A 22,427-nucleotide genomic window follows, 5' to 3' on the forward strand; every position below is an offset into this window, starting at 1 on the left:
TGTCAAGTTAAGGTTGTTTACCCCTCTAGTAAGGCATTAACATGAAGACAGTTGGGAACTTCCTGGAGGCTGCAGATTATAAGGACATTTAATTTTATCTACCTTCCCTTCCGGAAGCTCGGTTATTGGTAGAAATGCTTCGTTCTTGTAAACTGCTAAGACATTTGTAAAACTGAGGGAGACTTAAGTCTTGCAGGATTGTGGTGTCTATAGGTTAACTATTTCTTTGTCCTTTAGGGCAGCCAGGAGTGCCTGAGGAATGTCACCTACATCCCATGGGGGGGGGGTGTGTGCGGGGTGTCAGTTTCTGCTTTGTCCTCAGCTTGCCTTCTGTTCCCTCATCATTTCCCCCTGAACAATTTTGACCCTTAAATCTTTAAGGCTGTTGAAGGTGGAAGCTCTCATCTTCTGTAACGTCTTCCTGCTGGATAGGGGCGTAGAGACGTTCCTTCCTATGGGTCAGTATTGTTCAGTTGGGAACGTATAGCGGAGTTATGAAAGGGGAGGCAGCTGAATCCAACACTGACAACATCTCCTTGAGTAGAAGGGATCATCTGTCAGCTGGAAGTTATGGCAGTGAAGGAGTCTTGGCACTAGGAAGGGAGACACCGGAAATGACAAAATAAGGTTAACATTGAACGAGAAAGAGAGATCTGAATAAAAGCTCTTTGATAGTTGACCTTTGATAATTTTCCTCCAGTCCAGGAGTTTAAAACAATCATTAAAGGAAAGAGATCATTTAAAGCACCAATTCGAGTATTGATTTGTCAGGTAGAAACCAGATATGTTTCGTGGTAATCTGGACTGTATACACAGCATTCTGTTTTTATGCTAGCACAAGTTTCACCTTATGTAGCAGTTAAAAACATCTAATATTCTGTTTCTTAAAGCTGCTTTACATATTTGTATTACCCTAGCATTTAATAGAGAAACGCTATTTCGAGTGTCATTTAGGGCTTTGACCATGTATGTAAGAGTTTCCATGTGCCAAACAATAGTCTCCAGTCTCAAAGAGAGATGCTAGGTGGTCACCAATGAGACACAGAACATGTCTACTATGGTTTTAAATTTGGAAGGTTGGTAATGGTTTTAATAATGCATCCATGCATCCAGACAAAACCCAAGAGTACAGTGGCCTATCCAGCCTGGGGGAAGCCATGGCCTCAGGTTAGAGCTGCATAGCCATCGGGTCCCAGCCAGGAGCCAGTCATATAATACTGGGCCTCCTTGAACTGCAGTCAGGATTTCAAGGGCTTTTCCACACTTTCAACACCCTTACTTCTACTTGTCCTTCAGGATTCTATTTACCTAACACCTCCTCCAGGAAGCTTTCTTTGCTAACTCCCCCGCCACACCCTCCCAAGGTTGGCTGAGGTGCTCGGTGTTTCCATAGCAACTTCTGTTTTCCCACCATGGGGCACATCAGACCGTATCCAATGGTCTTTACCATGGAGAAGAAGCGAACAAGATACACTCTCCCCAGCAGAGCTACCGGTCCTTCCTAGCATTCTAGAATTCCTCAGTGTTTGAACTGGAAAGGGTCTTAAATGTTCTCTGGTAGCTTCCCTTTACAGAGGAGTAACCGAGCAGGGAAAGATTTCATGATTAGCCCAAAGGACTACAGCTACTCGGTAACAGAGGTGAGCCTAGAACTCAGGTCTTCAGACAACGGAGACTTTTTCCTTTCCACATGGAAGGAGAGAGAGCAGAGCTCGGACGCTCGTACATCCTTGTTCCAGCCGCGTGGCTTTGAAGAACGGCCTTGGCTTCGGAGGGTTTGCGCGTGTGGATACCGAGGACCTAATGTGATTGTGGGGAGGATCGATTAATTTACGGCGAGCCGAGAGCGCAGTGCTTGGTAAGGAATAGGGGTGGCGTTATGAACTTAAGACAAGGCCACTATTCGCTGTTATCTTACATGGGCTGAACTGGATCTGTAATGCAGATGTGACACCATGATTTATATTGTGGGTCCCGCCCCTCCACATAAGCTCCTTCAGGGAGCTGTATGTTCAGCTCACGGCTGGATTCCCAGAGCTTAGAATAGCACCGGCGCACAGTAGGTGCTTGGTAAATGTTGACTGAAGGAGCAGACGAAGTACCAAGAGACTCCATGGGATGGTTAGAGATCGGTGGCCAGTCCAGTGGTCCCCGGAACCTGGCTAGCTTGTGTCCCCAAAGAACCTTCCCTTATCCCAAACTAGAGGACCCCCAGGATTTTCACTAACTGTCCTCAAATGCATGACAAAGAAAGGATATTTCTCTCAAAGAGAAAGAAGGGAGAGCATGCCTTCTCTTAACCTCCAGTGACAAATGGAGCCCGAAACACACACACCTACATGGCTCGTGTTCTCGGGAGAGAGACACAGTAACGTGCATCTGGGGGAAAAAACCCATTGAGGGGCGCCTGGGTGGCACAGCGGTTGAGCGTCTGCCTTCGGCTCAGGGCGTGATCCCGGCGTTGTGGGATCGAGCCCCATATCAGGCTCCTCCACTATGAGCCTGCTTCTTCCTCTCCCACTCCCCCTGCTTGTGTTCCCTCTCTCACTGGTTGTCTCTATCTCTGTCGAATAAATAAATAAAATCCTTAAAAAAAAAAAACCGGTTGAAGCCATATTTGTGTTAATTGCTTCCGTCCATCTGTACTTCCCCACTGGAGCGTAACACGATGACGGTTCCACCCAGTTTTCTGCCCTATGCTTCTTTCCAAAGGAAACTTCGATGGGAAAAGATTTTTAGAAGACACATGGGGAACAAATTCCCAGCCCGCAGACTAGCATTTATCCATTGTAACCTTCTGTGATGGAAATGTTCTATAACCTGCATTGTTTGGCAGGTCGGCACCAACCACACGGGGCTACTGAGCACTTGAAATGTGGCTGGTGCAACTGAGGGAGTTTAATTTAAATAGCCGCGTATCATTAGTGGCTACTGGACATGGTGGATAATGCAGACAGATGAAGGATGGGAAAGGGTCTGACTTGGGAAGTCCTCATTTGGCTCTTTTCCAGGGACCAGAATCAAAAAAAGCCCACTAGCTTTTCCGTGTTTTTAACGTAGGTGCCCCTTGACCAGCTTAGATGAAGAAATGGAGTCCTGTTCCTTTTAGTATTCAAAGCACAGGTCTAAGCCCTCAGTCCCACCTCTCTTCTCTCCTGGGAACGCTCAAGGACTCCTTGGGGGCCTCCTTTGTGCAAGGGTAGGTAGTGCTTACGCTCCCCTCAGGGAGAGAAAACCAGGAATCCCGGCTCTTCTGTTGCTGCCTCTGCCTTGGCCACTAGATGTCAGCAGTGCTCCCTCAGTGGACCTCCAGGCAGCAAGCGGGTGGGAGGGCTGGGAACACACATGGGGGCTGGAGGTGGAGGCGGACGGCCACTTCCTGAATGGTGGAATGAAGACAACTGTACCACAGGCACCAAGCCATGTACGGATGGACGGGGAATGTGTGCAGGAAGCTGGATGGGGCCCGGAGAGGTTTGCCACAGGACTTGCCTAGATTCCTCCTCTGGTTGTCCTGGGGAAGATTTATCACCCATCCTGCTGAAAGAGGAGGCCTTTAAAATACCTGCTCTCTTGACTCAGTGGACGTCAGCTGGCAATCTCCTATCATAGAAGAAAATTGATGTGCTCGTCCTACGGTCGGAGGCCTCAATCTCCATGGTCCTGAGAAGGGAGAGGTTCTCACAGCAGGAGAGGTGAACAGACAGACATGGGTCCTGGTCCCAGCCCCACCACTCGCTTCTGGTGGGTCTCAGGGGGAGCCTTGCAAACCCCTGAGCACCCGTACCAGAGAGAAAGTAAAGCCGGTCACACATTTTTTGCAGCTTTTTGATTTTTGTCTCCAAGATTAGATTTTTAGTTTCCCTGATAGCTCACGGCACCTGTAAGGGCTCACATCGTGATAGTTGATTGAATGCTAGTTTGAGGGTTATTTAATGTAGGTGGGGAAAGAACTGGATTTTTTTTTCCCCTCCGGGTGAGATTCAGTGGTACTCACCCCACCCCCAGCTTTCTGGAGTCATGAGGACTCGGGTTTGACTACAGCCAGACCTCCAACCAGCTTCTTCATTGGGTAGGTCATTTAGTCCTTCTGAGCCTCAGTTCCCTTCATATGCAAAACGAAGGCAATATTTACATTTCAGATGGTGTGATGGCTAATTTTATCCATCGGTTTCACCGGGCTTTAGTATGATCAGATGTTTGGTCAAACATTATTCTGGGCATTTCTGCGAGGGTTTAGGATGAGTAATCCTTAAATCTATAAACGTTAGGTAGAGTGCCCTCCATAGTGTATGTGGGCCTCACTCCATCCGTTGAGAACTCAAATAGCACAAAGAGATCAGTTCCCTTAGAGCAAGAATTCTCCGGCAGACTGCCTTTGAACCTCTCCGCAGCATTGGCTCCTCCTGGTTCTAGAACAGACGGCTTTGGGGCTAGAACTGGAACAGTGGCTCTCCTGGGTCTCCAGGCTTCCCGCCGCCTACAGATCCCTAATGTAATTCCTCATAAGAGATCTCTGTCCCCCCCCTGCCCCACTCCATCCCTCTCCACATACGGCTGCTTCTGTTTCTCTGGAGAACACGCCTATGGAAGGCCACGAGCATTACCAGAAGTTACAACGGAGAAGGACGTAGAAAAGTGCCCAACACACAGAAGAGATGCGACTTTGTTTTTTTTTTTTTTTTTTAAAGATTTTATTTATTTATTTGACAGAGATAGAGACAGCCAGCGAGAGAGGGAACACAAGCAGGGGGAGTGGGAGAGGAAGAAGCAGGCTCATAGCAGAGGAGCCTGATGTGGGGCTCGATCCCGGAACGCCGGGATCACGCCCTGAGCCGAAGGCAGACGCTTAACCGCTGTGCCACCCAGGCGCCCCGAGATGCGACTTTGTTAGCCCGCCTCCCGATTCCCTTGAGCAAGCATTAAACAGACACGGAGGCAGAGGAAGAGTACTTCGAGTCTGGGCCTCGAAATCCCCTGGTCAGTCTGTTAACGTTGCCCACTGGCGGTGGGCCACCCAGCTTCCATCCCTGACGCCTGTGATGCAGACATTTCCCAGGGCACCTGCCTGCTCTACCCGGCTCTAGTCTCCCAAGTCCTAGACCAAGAAGGCATGTAACGTTCTTTGTTCCCTGTCGCTAATTGCTCCTGGGTGGGTAAGAGTGGGAGGAAGAGAATTCTCCTCCTCCGCTATAGTCTCTATTAAGTCACACGTGTATTTGGAACCTGAAAGGTGAGGGGGTGGGTTCATTATGCTTCAGATACATGAGACCTCTTCTCAAGGAGTGCTTCTCACCAATTGGTAGCAATTAGAATTATTTTTAGCGTATTTGAAAACTTTTTTCCCTTATTGCACTTTGGAAGTCTAAAGTGCTGTGCTATTGTGAACTTTCTTCTCCACACCTATTTACAAGTAGTGTTATAATAAAGAAAAGCCCACTTACGCTATTGTGTTTGGGTCATTTTATAAATACTTCTCATGGCTTAGAGTTTGGTCTATGTATTAGCGTTCCCCTCGGCCTAACAAAATACCATCCGCTTAGCAGTTTAGAACAGCACCTACCTCGAATCTCCCAGCTCTGAGGTCAGGGGTCCAGGCATGGTGTAGCCGGCTTCTCCATTCACAGGGTCTCCCAGGACTGAAATCAAGGTGTCATTCAAGTGGTTTTCTCACCTAGAGCTCTGCTAAGTTTATCCAGGTTGTTGGTAGAATTCCATTTCTGGTGGTTGGAGGACAGACGATCTTATTTCCTTGCTGGCTGTCGGCTGAGGGCACCCTTGGGTCCTAGAGGCCACCCTCAGTGGCTTGCCCCTGGCCAGGCCCTCTGTAGGCCCCCATGTTCTCATGCTTTGAAGCTCTTAGAGGAAGGCCCAATGCCTTTTAAGGGCTCACCTGATTGGGTCAGGCCCACCGGGGATAACTTCCCTTTTGATGAACTCCACGCCAACTGATTAGGGATCTTAACCACATTTGCAAAACCCCTTCTGCCATATAACACGGCGACAGGAGTGAACCCCTTTGCTTTATACGGAGTCTGGATCCTCAGGGGCGGGGATGTTGGCTGCCGTATTCATTTCCTGGGGCTGCCCTAATACCTAGTACAAACTGGGTGGCTCAAACAGAGTTTAGGATCGCAGCTCTGAAGGTTAGAAGTTTGAAATCAAGGGGTTGATAGTGGCAGTTCCTTCGGACGGCAGGGAGGAAGAATCCGTTCCGGAATGTGGGGGAACACAGTTCAAGCCGTAACAGGTGCCATCTAGGATTCCGCCTTCCACTGTCTGCAGAACACCGTTGCCATTAGCGTCAGTACCAGTGGTTCCTTCCAGGAGTCGCCTGCCCCCATAGGAATACTCCAGACTTATAGCATTTTGTACCTTCCATTTCCTTTGTCCTTTTCCCACCAGCTGCAGTGAGAAGGGGGTGGGGACGATCACCCTGGTTGCGGAAATAGTTTTCAGCCTCAAATTCGCAACCAGTAGCATCAGAACAAGGACGCTTGAGGTCTCCTTCAATTCGCCTTAGCTTTGGAAGGATCCAGGGGGACTACCCTTTCACAGGCCACCACTGGAGTTTTTCTGCTGTGGCTTTTGCTGCTTTCTGGTCCTCCTGGGGACCTTGATCCCTGATAGGGCTCCCTTTTCAGAGAGGGTTGGGGTGGGCCTTCTCCTGCTACCACATAGGCCGTCTCTCTAACCCCGCTTGCTTACACTCTCTCTTCCCTCCAAATGCTCAATCAGGCATTGGAAAACTGCAGCCTGGGGTCCCAATCAGCCCTCTGCCTTGTCATTGTGGCACCTGAGAGCAAAGAATGAGTTTGTACATCTTCAAGTGGGTTAAAAAAAAAAAAAAGTATTACATCACACCTGAAAATTATATGAAATTCAAATTTCACTTCCCATAAATAAAGTGTTACTGGAACACAGCTGCTTGCATTGTTCCACACCCGATGTGCTCTGGCTTTTGCATTACAGTGCATCGGCCTGACAAAGCCTAGAATATTACTACGTGGCTGTTGCAGGAAGTTTGCCAGCCCCTGTTCTAAATGGTGGTATTTCTTAAGGCAGGTCCCTCAACCCTCATTTAAATTTTTTTTCTTCTGTGCACTTGTTCTTGGTGACCCCATCTGGTCCTAGGACTTAAAGGTCATTTGCTCCTCAAATCCGTAGGTCCTTGTCCAAGGGCTTTTTTTTTTTTTTTAAGATTTTATTTATTTATTTGATGGAGAGAGCGAGAGAGCACAAGCAGGGGGAACAGGGGGAACAGTAGACGGAGAGGGAGAAGCAGGCTCCCTGCTGAGCAGGAAACCCGATGCGGGGCTCGATCCCAGGACCCTGAGATCATGACCTCAGCCAAAGGCAGACGCTTAACCATCTGAGTTACCCAGGCGCCCTGTCCAAAGGCTTTTTACCTCCACCTTCTGGAATGTTCTTCCACTTGCTCTAACAATAACAGATTCCTACTTATTTTTCAGGTCCCAGATTATGCATTGCTCCTTTCATGCTCTTCCCTCACCAGCCCAGCTGTGTAGACTTCACATTCTCCATCCTTCTCCGCTTTTACACATTGCTTTTTCCTTGTTGGAGCCCATCAACATCTGTAATTCTATTTATCAGTCTACTTTTTGTCTCTTTCAACTAGGATAGAAGCTTCAAGGGAGCAGGGAGTAGGTCTGCCTTTGCACAAAATCTTCACTGGCTGGCATAGTGCCTTTCATTTATTAAGTTTGCAATCAATATTTATAGAGATCATTAATGAATGGGAGGCAGAGTTGGCAGTGGTTGGGGGGAAGCATCCCAGAAGCCTTCCTGAGTCACTGAAATGGAGATGCTGTATTTAAAAAAATTACTTTAGCGATGCTTTAGAAATTAATACATTTCATGGTTGTCTCTTCGTGGAAGCCATACATCAGTGTGACAGTGATTTATTCCAAGGCAAACACCTGTGTAACCACCACTAAGTCAAGAAACAGACCTTGACCACCATCCTAGAAGCCCATCTAGGTCCCCATCCTAACCACCATTTCTGTCCTCCCTCCCCTGACAAGCCATCAATATCCCAGTTTCTAGTTGTTTTTTAATCCAAATGTGCATCTGTAGACACTACAGTTTCATTTTGGACATTAAAAATGGCGATATTCTATTGTTCTTTTGTCATTAGTTGGAATACTTTTATGAAGTAAAAAAATTCTCGTCTACTATGCGGTTAGCCAGGGATAAAGAGCAGATAGAAAGCACAGGACACACATCTTTGATTCTCTTATTTACCAAAGTTCAAGATTAAAAAATTGGTTCCTTGTCATCCTTCAAGAAGGACCAAACGCATGTAATCATGAACTCATGGATTTAAACGTAGCTGATGGATTTCAAGCCATTGCAGTTATTTATACTCCAATTGTTCCCTCTTTAACCAGTGAGGCTAAGCTGGTTCTTGAATTTTTCTGACATGACCCTAGTAATTGGCAGTTGCCTTGTTAACCCGTAAGACAATGTGTCCCAGGGCCATTTTGTACATTTCCAACCAGACCTGGACTAGCACACACAGAATTTCAAGTAATGGCTATTTTAGTGAAACACTATTTCAAGACCTAATCTAGGTTCTAGCTAATGGCTTGGTCATGGTTTCTAATTCTTTTCGGTGGACAGAGCTAGTAGATGGATTTGAAAGTCATGAGAGAGGTAAAGCATTACTCTTTGTAAATAGTCCATAATCCCCAAGTCCCTTAGACCTTCTGGACTTAGAAGTTTCCCAGTATTGTTCCCTATGAGAAAGATGGCGGCTTTGCCATTTGAGCCAAACTCCGGTCTTAGTGACAGCGTTCCACCGACCTAAATACTCCCATTACAGCTTTAGTTAAAAATAGCACCACTTTTTCACTCCGTTTTCAACTGCCACATGGTTGCCACACAGGGGCTTATGTGGAAGCTGTGTCCCCTCCCCCAGGGGTGAGATCATCCCTGTAGATAGCTTGAGTGTCCCCAGAGTCTTGTTAGCACCTTCCTTCCGGCCATGCCGTTCCTACGGCGCCTTCCCAGCTGCTTGTCCGCTCCCACACAGCAGGTCTCAGGAAGCCTTCCAGGGCTGCGTAAGCCTCCGTGGACCTCACCTTTCACGTCTGTGAAATGCAGAGAATTGTACCCACCTCATCAAGTTGTGACATTTAGATGAGGTACCAGCTAGACTAAGGCTTAGCACAGCAAGTCTTCGACAAATTTGTGCCTTTCTGCTCACGTTAGCCAGAGACTTCTCTCCCCAGCTGCAGGTTAGAAACATCTGAGACCTTTTAAAAGAAAAGAACGATGCTTTGACTTCTTGGAGGTTCCGACTTCATTGGTCAGGGCAGCTGGAATCTTTCCAGTTCTTGGCGGGATCCTGGAGCAGGGGCTGGCGACCCACACTGCAAACTGTCCTCTCCGTTAGCACTTTGTTGGCCCTGTGAGGGGAGCTGCTTCTGTGCCATTTTAATATATTTTTTTCCTGATTCCACAGCAAACTGGATTCTTTTAAAACCAAAAGAGGCCTAATGAATGCAGGTGCAATTTGTAAGACAGATTACCGGATAGAGTTAGACCTTAGGGAGCACTGGAACCGAAGGTACTTCCCGAACTCTCACCCCATTGTCCTTTCAGAGGCCACCATAGTGGGCGTACTGTTTAATGCTGTCCCCATCTGTAGAGAGACCCGGCTACTTGATTTAGTCATCCATTCTTTTCTTACCACATTAGCTCAATAAATTTGAGGGAAAAGAAATCATGAGCATTGTCTTTTCTACTCCCCCCCATCCCCACCCCTGCCTTTGAAACTAGCCACCGCAGCTGCTAACAGAAGCATCTCTATGTGGAATGTGTTTTGTCCTTCTGGAGAAGACAAAGAATTATTAAAAGAGCAGCCAGCTGCTTTCACTGGCAGGAGAAAGAGAAGAGCTTGTCAGCATTCACTCTTCGACCCTTCCTCAGCTAATCGCCACCATCTTCCTTTTTATCCCTTTTCCGGTCTCACTTTCCGGTCTGGGAATGTAGGGCTGTCACCCTACTCCTGGGCCTCTAACTCTGGGGAGACATAACGGCCTAGTTCTTCCTCTGTTAAACCTGCCTGTGGCTCCATTCTAAGACTTTCAGCAAGCCAGACAGTCGATAAACTCCACCCTGACTCATAAATAGCTCCTCAAGCTCTCTTTCACAAACACAGATCACCCAATGTTCCAACATGGTTATTTGCACCACAGGGATAATGACAGTCTACCTCCTGGAGTTGTTGGCGTGATTAAATGAGATAGGGCCGTGGGGTCTCAAACTTGGCTGAACATTAGAATTGCTGGAAGAGTTTCAAAAAAAAAAAAAAAAAATCCCAATGCCAGGCAGCACCCAGATACAGTAAGTCAGAATTTCTGGTTGTGGCAGCTATCCACGTCAATATTTCAAAAATCTCCCTAGGTATTTCAGTGCACAGCCAAATTCGGGAGCCAGTGAGATAGTACTTGTTATAAGCACTTGACGAATGGTAGCTGCTTTTATCATAATTAAAAATTAAATGGGATTTCCCCACATTTAACAGACTGCTAAAATTAAGGTTTAGTGGGACCAGATTCATTTCTTCTTTAATTCACTCAACAATGACTGAGCGTTTAGTATGTGCTAGGCTCCGTGTAAATTTCCTCCCCCTCCATTTGAAAGTAAAAAAGATGTATTGCCTGCAAGATGAAATGCAAGTTCTTGAAGGGCAATCTGGCCTCCCCCTCCCCCCCACGCTCTAGTACCTGGCAGCGAGATCACCCACATGCTGGTAAGTTCCAACCACTCCAAACTATTTGTTGCACTAGGCTGTGTCTCTGTGCCCTTCTCCATACTCTCCCCTTTGCTTAGAATGCCCTTCCCACATTTTCCCCTCTGCTTTCCCACCTGGCCTGCCTTATAGGATGGAATTCCTGGTACAGAACCCAAAGAGCAGGTGTGGACCCAGCACTCCTTGGCAGTCCTCGGCCATCCCCGCTGTTCGAGCTGGCCGGTGTCCTGCCAGTTTCAGGATTCCTCGAGGATCCTGCAGTGGGTGAATGGTTTGTGCTCAAGATCAGCTCTCTGCAGAGGGGCGGGGCAGCTCTCTCTACGCGCTCTCAGGCTCCCTCTGGCAGAACCCTAAGAGACTCAGGCAGACTTTCTTTCCTCTGTCTCATTCAACGGTCTCCGTTGTTGCCAGACCTCATAGAGCTACTCCCCAGGGCCCCTCTCAGGCAGAGAGCTCTTCCTCGTCAGTCGCCCAAGGGAGCAGGGCAGCTCAGAGCCCACAGCTCAGAGTGGGCCCAGGCCTGGAGGCTGGATCGTCTGGAGCCACCGCATGAAATCCCAGGAGGCTGGCAGCCTTGGAGGAGTCCGAGGACTTTAGGAGCATGGATTATCCCGGAGGACCGGTCTGTTACCTCCGAACACGAGAGACCCTCGGGTGCCCCTGCACTGCAGGGATCAGACAGAACGGGCAAGGGGCTGCGCGTTGTCATGGCTGCCACAACTTCGGCTAACTCCACTGCAGCAAGGGCTCCTGTTGGGGATCCTCCAACCCTTTCCTTGCCTGAGTGGACCTCCAGACTGGCCCAGCTTGGACAGGTCTCAGGGCTGTCTCTGCATTTCTGGGGCTGCCAAGGAGGTGACCCCCAGGGTATAGATTTGCATGTCGCTGGGCCCACAAAGCTGTTTCTATAGGGGCTGACCAGGAAGACCTTGGTCAGTGTTCCAAGTATACACACACACACACACACACGCATGCACACACGCACACTCACCCCCATGCAACCCCCCTCAGTTCTGGCTCTTCTAGCTCTAGACCTGTGCCAAGGGAAGTTAACCCACCTTTCCAGCGAGGCACAGGGGACGCCTCCCTTCTGCTCCATCCTTCAATATTCATATTCTTTTACTGGGCATGGGGAAGGGAAAAGGAATATTTGAGTGTGTCTTTTTTTGGGGGGGGGGCTTTTTGTTTTGTTTTGTTTTGTTTTTACGTTAGCTCACTTAAGCTTTTATACAAATCTTATTTAGTTGGTATGGTTACTGCCATCTTTCCAAAGAGAAAACAGATTCCTCCTGAGGTCACATGGTTGGAATACCAGTTAGCTTTTGCTGTTACAAACCATTCCCCAAAATAATGGCCTGAAACCACCGGCATTTATTTACCTCCCAGTTCAAGGGACTGCCTGCCCGTCAGCTGGAGTGTTGCGAGTAGGGAAAACAGTCACACAATCTCATTCATCCTTCAGAGGCTAGCTGGGGCTTGTTCACACGGTGGCTTGGCAGGTTTCCAAGGGGAAGGGTGAACGGATGCAAGGCCTCTCAGAACTGGTACTGCTTCTGCCAGATCTATCCATTAAAGCGGGTCACGAGGTCTGCCCAGAGTCAAAAGATGGTAAAGTGGACCCCAGTTTTTGATGAAGCTGCAAAGTCACAGCACAAAGGGGTGAGCATATGGGGAGGGTACAGAACGGGGTTCACTTTTGCCATCTACTGCAGCTGTTGTCAGAGGTAGGATTTTATTTTTAATCATGAGAATAGCATATGCACTGAAGAAAAATCCCAAAGGAGGAAGAGAATCTCTTATCGCTGGGATAGGAGCACTGTCTAACCTAGTCCCACTCTCCACAGGTAAACACCATCAGGAGTTTGCCCATCTTGATACAATTTTTTTTGTGCCTATACAGATGGGAGGCCAATATACGCATTAACCTGCACTTTTCACCTAATAATGCAGCTAAGAGCTCTCACCATCGCGGCACTACCAGAAATGTAGACCCTGGGGCACCTGGGTGGCACAGCGGTTAAGCGTCTGCCTTCAGCTCAGGGCGTGATCCCGGCGTTGTGGGATCGAGCCCCACATCAGGCTCCTCCGCTAGGAGCTTGCTTCTTCCTCTCCCACTCCCCCTGCTTGTGTTCCCTCTCTCGCTGGCTGTCTCTATCTCTGTCGAATAAATAAATAAAATCTTAAAAAAAAAAAAAAAAAAAAAGAAATGTAGACCCTAAAAGGAATGGAACCTAGCGGTCAACCAAGTAAAGGTACTGTGCTTTATTTAACCACATAACCTACTGGTGGATACTTAGGCTACCTGATTCCAGTTTTTGTTGTTACAAATAACGCTTCATTGAAAATCCTTGAAGATCCCCCCCTTCGCATACATGAAGCCTAGATTCTTAGAAATGGAATTGCTAGGTTCGATGCCAGATTTGAGCCTCAGTTTGTTCCCAAAGCCTACGACATTCCCAAGATGGGTCTCTGGCTACCAAGCGTTCTTCCAGCCGTTTCTAGGACTAGAAGCTAACTTAGGAACCACACACCCCGGGGCACATGTCATGTACATGACCCCCTCACATCGGTCCCTTCCTGAAAGGGCTCAAGAGGTCCTGAGTTATCTGTTCAGCTCTTCTAAAATTATCCAGATAAGTGGTCTCAAAAAAAAAAAAAAAAGGTCACGAAGGAAAACAGAAGACATGCACTACTTTGTTATAGGTCAGTGATAAAATAGTCCTAGTAACAAATGTGAGCATACAAATGATGAGTTCCATCCAAGAGAAGGTCTAATGTATAAACGAAGGTTTCACCATCAGTGCACATACAGACATGTGGCAACATAATTCAGCTGAATGAGCACATGGCAGACTACAGGCCTGTTGTCACACTGACTGGCTCTAGTATAGGACTTCGTTAGATTAAATGTTCTATTATGCTTAACAGATTTGTTTTTGTTTTTGTTTTTCTTGTTTTTTTAGATTTTATTTGAGAGGGAGAGAGCATGAGTTGGGGGGAGGGGCAGAAGGTGTGGGAGAGGGAGAAGCAGACTCCCCGCTGAGCAGGGAGCCTGACTCCAGGCTCCATCCCCGGACCCTGGGATCATGACCTGAGCTGAAGGCAGATGCTTAACCCACTGAGCCACCCAGGCGCCCCCAGTTCATGAACTTTTAGTAGCAAATATATCATGAGGTGTTTTTTCCCCCATTCTTGAATACTGTTTTTGGGTTTCTTCACGGAATCCCCCCTCTCACTCCCCCTTGGAGAACTGACATACATCAATGCCTACGTTTAAGGCACACAACATGGTTCGATTTATGTATATTGTGAAAGTACCATAGGTTCAGCTAACATCTTACAGATACGATAGAAAAAATATGGAAAAAATTCTCCTTGTGATGAGAACTCTTAGGATTTACTCTTAACATTCCCATAGATTATACAGCGGTGTTAGCTCTGGTCCCGTTGCACATGACATCCCTAGCACTTATAACTGAAGTTTGGACCTCTTGACCACCTTCCTCCAATTCCCCCTTCCTCCATGCTCCACCTCTATCTAGTAGCCACAAGTCTGATAGATTTTTCTAGAACTTCGGTTTTGTGATTCCACGTACAAAAGAGATCATACAATATTTGATTTATTTAGCAAAATGCCTTCGAGGTCCATCCACATTGTTGCCAATGGTTGGATTGCCTCATTTTCTCTATGGCTGGATAATATCCCACTGTGTCTTCGTGGATCTTGACGCCCACATGCCACCTGTCCAGGTGCTAGCTGGAGACCTGAGTTTTTACTAGGTGTACATGGACTTGATTACAAGTAGCACCTTGGCGATGGTCGGACTCTGGATGTGGCAAACACACGCATGCCTATTTCTTACAGTCCCCGATTACGTCCCCGAGTACATGTAGCCAGTAATTCTGCCGAAGGGAACAACAGGGGGCCCATTTCTGTGATGTGGGGAGTCTCCATTTCAGGACGGTTCTGCAAGTGGGTTAAAGAAATGGACTTCCAGTGAATACAGTTTCAGGAAGTAATTACTTAATGGTTTGAGGTCTTTAGAGAATCATAGGCATGTGCCTCAGACTTCAGAGCAGGGGGTACCCAATGTCCCATCTGTTACTTAATGACAGAGACCCTGCTGCTGTCAAAAGGCAAAGCTCCAAAACATGCCTATTTTTAGAGTTCAAGGAAGACTGCTGCTTTACCCCCGCGGTACAGTGAACAGTGAAGAACTTAAGGGCGGACTGCTCTGCCATCACATTGTTTCTGCATTAACTTCAACATTTATCCATGGAATGCCACATTGCACCAAACACCGTGCTGGGTGTTAGAGATCCAGAGATAAATACTGCAATGCAGCCTCTCCTTGTAGCAGTCAGCTCTGGCTATATGACGAACACCCCAAAACTTAGTGGCTTAGGACAAAAAACGTGGTTTTCAGTGCTCTGGGGGCAGCTGGCCGGTTTTTCAGAGCTGACTGTCTGTGGCCAGGTAGGCGGCTGCCGGTGTCAGGGGTTCTCCGCTGTGGGGGAGGGGGGCTCATGCTTTTAGTAGGCTACCCTCGACTTACTCACGCAGTGGTTAGGCAGATTCCAAGGCAACGCATGGAAGCCTGCTGGGCCTCTTGAGGACTGGGCTCTGAACTGACATGATGTCCATTTAGCCATTCTATTGGTTAAATCAAGTCCAAGGTCAGGTCAGATTCCGGGAGGGTGGGCGCTGGGAGGGGGAAGAGAATACCTCCTGACGGTCATTGCTAAGGGATTTGGAAACGGGGGAATAATGGTGGCTCATTTTTGCAGATGGTCTAGCTCAGTGCTCTTTGGTCTGGTCAGAGAAGAGAAATTAAGTGCTAATAAGTGCTATTTAGAAGTCCCTCCCTTCACCCCCAACCTTGGTCTATCTCTAACAGTTTATATTTCACAGCACAGAAATCTAGTGACTCTAGTTAAACCACTGAGTCAAATGTCTGGTGCAACGCTAATATTGTACATTTCTACTTTTTAACCTATAAGGCAGTTGGAGTGATGCAAAAATATCAACCACCAAGCTGTTGGTCCTAGGGCACAGCTGGTAATGTATCTGAAAGGCAGACCTGTAATGACATAATCAACATTCAAATTGTGCCTAGGTTTTGTTGAAGCACATGGTATGTCCGCATACGTACGTACATTTCTTTAGCTGGAGACAGAAAATCATTTTGTTAAAATGAAGGACTTGAAACCAATGAAAATAAGCCAGAGCCGTGGCTAGAAAAGAGGATTTAACTGAGGGGCTTCTTTTTGACTCTGGAAATAAACCCCTGTGAAGGGATGTGCTAGCGGTGCCAACACCAGATGCGCCTCTTCAAATCCATTACACGTGCTCATTGCGGGACACGTGTCCTCCAGGCCCCCGTGGAGAACGGAGAAAGCCCTATGTGAGTGGTCCTCAAGCTTCAGTGTGTCCAAGAATCACCTGGCAGGGTGGGAGACGATTCTTATTAATACTCTACCCCTCATATCCTCCTAATTCTTCCAGGTAACTTTCACAGGCGGTAAGGCTTACACTTGGGAGCTCACTGAATTTATCTTAGAGAAGTTTTAGTTCCAGAAACAAAGCTCTTAAAGATGAGAGAGAGAGAGAAAGAGCGCATGCAGACACACACACACACACACACACACACACACGCAGGAGGGAGAGGGAGAAGCAAGCTCCCCACCGAGCTGGGACCCTGAACACGGGCTCCATCCCAGGACCCTGGGACCATGACCTGAAGGCAGATGCCCAAAACAGACTGAGCCATCCAGGTGCCCCCAGAAACAAAACTTTTAAAAAGGAATTAGGACTGTCAAACTTTTTTCTTATCAGGCAGAAAGGATCAACCCTTTACGAACTTAACTTTTTCACATAAACTTATGGAGGACCTGAGGTATAGAAAAGCAGTAACTCACTAACCAAAGACCAAAATGCCTTAAAAAAAAAAATCCAATTTATCACAAAGTGGAGCGACTGCAGCTGTGATTCGTGGATGGGCCCAGCGCTTTTGTTTGAATGTCCTCTAGGTTTGTAGATCTGTGAAACAGGGGGGTACAAAGAGAATTTGAGTCCACCTAGCTATACTCCATTCTGTGGACAAAGGAGCTGAAGTAAAGGGGCTTCTCTAAAGTGGCAGAGATGGGACTAAAACCCAGGTCCTTCTGATTCTTTTAAAAATGGTTAGTGTTCTCCAAAACGGAGAGTCTGTAGTACTCAGTCTACTATGAGCTCTTTGGTGCTGGTTCCCTCATGAGGCAGCCAGGCTGGTGGTGGAAGAGAAGACCCCCACCCCCAGCACTTTCTTAGGGCCCCTTTCTGACAGCAGTGCCCCAGACTGGAGTCAGGAGACCTGGCGCTGGGTTCCTTAGCCCCAGCCAGGACGCTGGATGCCCCGCCACACTGGGGACTCTGTCTGGGGGTACATGTGCTAGGGTCACCCTGCCAGCCTCCCTCTATTCTGGGTTCTGAGAGGAGGCAAGACACACCTTCCTGCAAGATCTTCATACCTGCTTAGAGTCTGTGGGTGCTGCCTACGCTTCCACGTTCCTCCTCTTTCCCCACGTGAGGCATCGCTAACCCATTATGACTGTTACTCCAGCAGAGCCAAAGCCTGGTTTCAGAGTGTTTCTCAGGATAACTCTGTAGGCAGCCACTTTGGATCATTCAGGCCGGGAGAGAGGAGATCTGCTTGCGATCCTGCTTCTGAGTGATTGTGTAGAAGAGTAATTCTGAAATTGACATCCCAGGGAGTAGGGATGTCAATTACAAGTCCCCGGGGAGGAAAAGAGCAGAGTCAGGGTTACTGAAGAACAAGGCTGTTGCTCAGGTTCCCTGGAGCAGCCCAGGTACAAGCTGCTGGCCTGGCAGGGGGTGGGGGGCATTCGGGGTCCTTCCCATCCCATCTCCTCTGGTAACAAAGACCCAAGATGACCAGCTGGGCCCGTGGGTTCAGTTCGCAGCTACAGAACAGAGTGACCCCACTGAATGGGGATCACACTGATGTTCTTGGCTTCCCTGGTGTGATTCTCAGCCAGTTGTGCTAGCTTGTGACCAACAGAGAAAGTAAAGGCTTGTGAAAGTAGAGTCCAAAGACCAGCACATTGGCCTCCCTGGGAGCTTGTTAGAAACTAGAATCTCCTGTCTCTTTTCAGACCTACTGAAACACCAATTGAAACTAACAGGTTAGCAAGTCATACAGGTGATTTACATGCACAGGAGAGGGAAATGCACTGGCTTAGAAAAATCACCACATAGCACAAGGGAAGTTCAGACTGGTTATTGTTTTAATGGTCAGCTGTGTGCCTAGAAATGTGAGCTCCTTGAGAGATGACTGGTCCAGTCTTTAAAGGGAGCTCCGTGGGTGCAAAGGCACCAGGAAGAGCATAAACTGGCTTTGCGATCCACGGTGTTCTGGAAAGAAAAACTTGTTTTTGTTCAGCCTTTTTCTTCCTCCACTATGAATCCTTTAATGTTGCTCTTCGTTGTTTGGGTCCTAATATTCAGCTTTCACAGTTACTTCCAACCCTCGTGGTGGCTCGATTACCTGCTTCTCCACTACCTTCCTGTTGGCTCAGGGTTTTGATGGAGGCCCCGATTTTGCAGGGTACACAGATATGGCGTTTCTCTACCTCCACTGGTGATGATCTGCTGATCACATTTAAAAAGACCCAGAATCTTAGGCAATTCAAAAGGCAAAGAAGGTTTGGAGCAGATTTGCATAGTGGATCCTATCTGTTGACAAGTGAAGACACCAAACTTACTTGATTGGTACCTGAATTTGGAGTCCTTCACCTGTACTGGAACCTACTGAATAGCCCCTTTGGGCTGGGACCCTCATCTAAGCAGACACTGAATGGCCAAGTGACAGGTGCCAACTATGTTAAACCAGGTGGCCTGCCCTGTAGTCTTTCCTTGGCATAAAGCTTGCTTCTGAGACTGCCAACTTAGAAGACTGCTTTGCCCAGCACCCAGCCCATTCCTGAAGTAATGGCTAAGATTGCTATAATCCCTATGTTCATTGCCACGGGTCAGCCTCCATGGTGTAACCATTTGACCATGTCCTCTTAATATTCAGGAAAATGAAGATTATAAGAAACAAGCCAGGGGGTCTCCAAAATCTGTCAAATGGTGAAGAGATTAAATGCTAAGATGTTCCATATGCCTTCACTGTCCTCATTCAGGACATTAGTTGGTGGCACAGGACATCTCCCAGCTGCCATCTCTGGCTACTGCTGGCTGCCAACATTTGGAGAAGGTAGGCCTCTTTAAATCTGAATAATTGAGTCAGGATTAATTTGATTTCCTTAACGGAGACACTTAAGAATCTGTCACAATTTCCATTAAGAAAAGATTAATGAGTACTATGATTAATTGCTAGTTATACCAATGCTCCGGTATTTCTTTCGTCTGGGTTATTTGGGTGAAGATATCCATTCCTCCACTGTGCAACATATTAGCCACCAACCACATGTGGCCACTTTGAGTGAAACGAGATGTACTCTGTTGTTGTACCATCCACGTTTCACCTGCGCAATAGCCAGAAGTGACTAGCAGCTACGGATAAAGGACATTTCCACCCCCGGGGAAAGTTCTTTTAGACAATGCTGACAATAGCACAGAATTTAGAACATGGCTGAGTCTTCCGAAGCTCATGTCTCTTAAGTAGCTGAAGGACCTTGGGCAAGTCATTTGACTTCCCAAAGGGCTGTTTCTACATTAATACCACTTGCCCCATAGGGTAAGCTGTGAGGATTAGGAGCGACGGTCCTTCTGAGACGGCTGGTGTAAGTGCTCCGTGTCCTCCTTCCCTCTCTCCCTTTGCCCCTAGATCACCTGCATCCCTGGGAGCCTGGTCTGAGCTTTGCTGGCCATGCTCCGTGTCCTCCTTCCCTCTCTCCCTTTGCCCCTAGATCACCTGCATCCCTGGGAGCCTGGTCTGAGCTTTGCTGTCTGGCCAGGAGCTGAGAGCATTGCCCTTCCCTCACTAGTAGGCAGGGGGCAATGGGGAGGTCCTGAGGCTGTGATCCGGACGCCTGCCCAGGCAGGCTGAGGGAGCATCCGGGGAAGGGAGGAGTTTGGTTTTATTCTGCACACTCTGCCTTGGATCTTTCTCCTCCCTGCCTTCAGTTGCTGCCTGCAACCGACGTGGGGGAGGGGCACACAATCAGTAACATTTGTTCCTGAAGACAGACACCTAAGTTTCAAATGAACGCTGATATTGCCTTGGTTCCTGAGTCTAAGGAGCATCAGAATCAGCTGGGAGGCATGTGAAAACAGTTTGCTGCCCCCACCTCGGGGGTTCCTGGGAACGTGCGCTCGAGTTCGCACGTGCTGCCCGCCTGCAGGTGCCTGGAGTCAGGAAGCCAGGGCGCCGTCAGCAGCAAAGAGGGAATCACCTGGATGCTTGGTTACACAGGGAAGGTCCACAGGCACACCCTTGAGGGCCTAAGAGTTCTGTGTAACATTGTAACAACTGTGAGTTTATTCTCGAAGATTAGTCAACACCTCTTCTAGATCACAGAGGACCAGCTCAAAACCAACTGCCACATGTGATTTTAAGTCCGGCTTTTGCAGTGACAAGGACATCACCAGACCGTTTCCAGAACTGGCAACTTTTTTTTTTTAAGATTATTTATTTATTCGACAGAGATAGAGACAGCCAGCGAGAGAGGGAACACAAGCAGGGGGAGTGGGAGAGGAAGAAGCAGGCTCATAGCGGAGGAGCCTAATGTGGGGCTCGATCCCACAACGCCGGGATCACGCCCTGAGCCGAAGACAGACGCTTAACCGCTGTGCCACCCAGGTGCCCCCTGGCAACGTTTTAACCTTGGTTGTAGTGTTTCCCTAACTGGGTTCTGTGGGCGTCTAGGAGTCCAGGAATCCTCATGTTTAAAACAGAGTCCCAGAAAATGCAAGGTCTTAGGGATTTTCTACAGAGAGCTTTTGGCATTTTTGAGTGGAATGATTTTTTTCCCCCCTGTGCATGACTTTCCCCCTCACTTTGCAGGACATTTAGCGTTGCCGGGTCCGGGTGGTGCTCCAGAGTCACGATACAACCCCAAGGCATTTGCACACATTTTCAAATCCCCTGCGGGGCTGGGGGTGGGAAGGGGTGGGAAAGGGGGGGATTAGTCCTGATAGCTTTTGGGTGAGAACGAAGACCATCAGGCCTGCCTTAAGACAGCTCAGCCTTTGCTCTTTGGGCGGGGGGGGGGGGGGGGGGGGGGGCTACTGGCGGCAGCTGGCTCCTGAGGGCTCTTGGGGGGGAGGGACTTATTCTGTTAATTCTAGGCCACCTGGTAGGACGCGAAGATCGCCCGTCTTCAGGACTCTTTCAGTGGGGCCATCTTCTGTTTTGCCTGAAGAAGGCAGCAACACCAGGAGCTTCCTAGTTGCATTTTAAAGATTTGAGAGAGCTAGCGAGCGAGAGAGCTCTCGCGCGCAGGCAAGCAGGAGCAGAGGAAGGAGAAGCGGACTTCCCGCTGAGCAGGGAGCCTGAGGCGGGGCTCAATCCCCGGACCCTGAGATCACGACCTGAGCCCAAGGCAAATGCTGAACTGATGGAGCCACCCACGCGCCCCTTTTCTGGTTGCATTTTAAATGTGCGAGGGGGTAGCCAACCTAGCCTCTCTATTCCCTCCACCTTGCTTCCCACCTTACCCCTTTTTATTTTTTGGCAGTTACCCTGAGAGATTTTCAGAGTGCCCCTGCTGCCCTGGCGGCTGAGGGCCTGGAATGACTCCCGGCGAGCCGCAGTAGCGGTGGCTGGAGCCCCGGCTGCTCTTCTGGGGTGGTGTGGAAGGCGCGCCCCTCCCCCAGCAGCCTGGGCGTCTGGCAACACTCAGCGGCTTGGAAAGCCTGGGTCTGCCACCCTCCTAGCAGGCTTTTACCCCACGTTTCCCCTCTGTCTTCCTGCCCCCAAGTGCTGCTTCTCAGATGCCAAGTCAGTCTCTTGGTTTTAGAGGAGTTCCTGCTACACTCTGGCAGAGGTCAAAGCGGGGGACAGGAAGATTGTAGTTGCCCCTGTCGCTACTCCAACAAGAGGAAAAATGTAGGAAAAAAAGGTCAGGCAAAAGTCTGAGGAGGGGAGATGGTGCTCTTTGGCTGCTCAAGCCCCACCCCCTGCAGAATTCTGAAGGGGACACAGGAAGGGGGTCCCCCTTGGCTCCCTAGAATAGCTCAGAATCTTTGGATTTAATGTAGCCTTAGAACAAGAACATTTCCCCGTTTTCCCAGAAAGGCCCTAAAGCTTGGCCTACTCCTTTCTAGAAGTCAGCTTTTCTTAGTTGTCTCCGGGACCGCCTGGCCCGCGTACGCGCGCTCCAGCTCCGCCGCCTGCCCCCGGCCGCCCGTTTACCCTCTTGCTGCGGAACAGGCCGCGCCTGCGCGGTCCGTGGTGGCTCCTGGAGCTCACCAGGCTGCACTGCCCTCTGAAGCTCCTGGAGGTCGCTCCGGGGTGCTCCCAGGAGGCCCGGCCGTTTGGGGCCCTCATACTGTACCTCTGTCCTTCCACGACCCCAGGTCCTGGAGGGGACTCTGGGACACACGATGTGACGCACCCAGGACCCAAGATCTCAGACAGCACCGCTCACTGCAGAAAAAACTCATCATCCTGGATGCTAAAATGGGCTTAGGGCAGCCCCG

The sequence above is a fragment of the Ursus arctos genome, unplaced genomic scaffold, assembly GCF_023065955.2.
Source record: "Ursus arctos isolate Adak ecotype North America unplaced genomic scaffold, UrsArc2.0 scaffold_18, whole genome shotgun sequence".
Lineage (NCBI taxonomy): Eukaryota > Metazoa > Chordata > Mammalia > Carnivora > Ursidae > Ursus > Ursus arctos.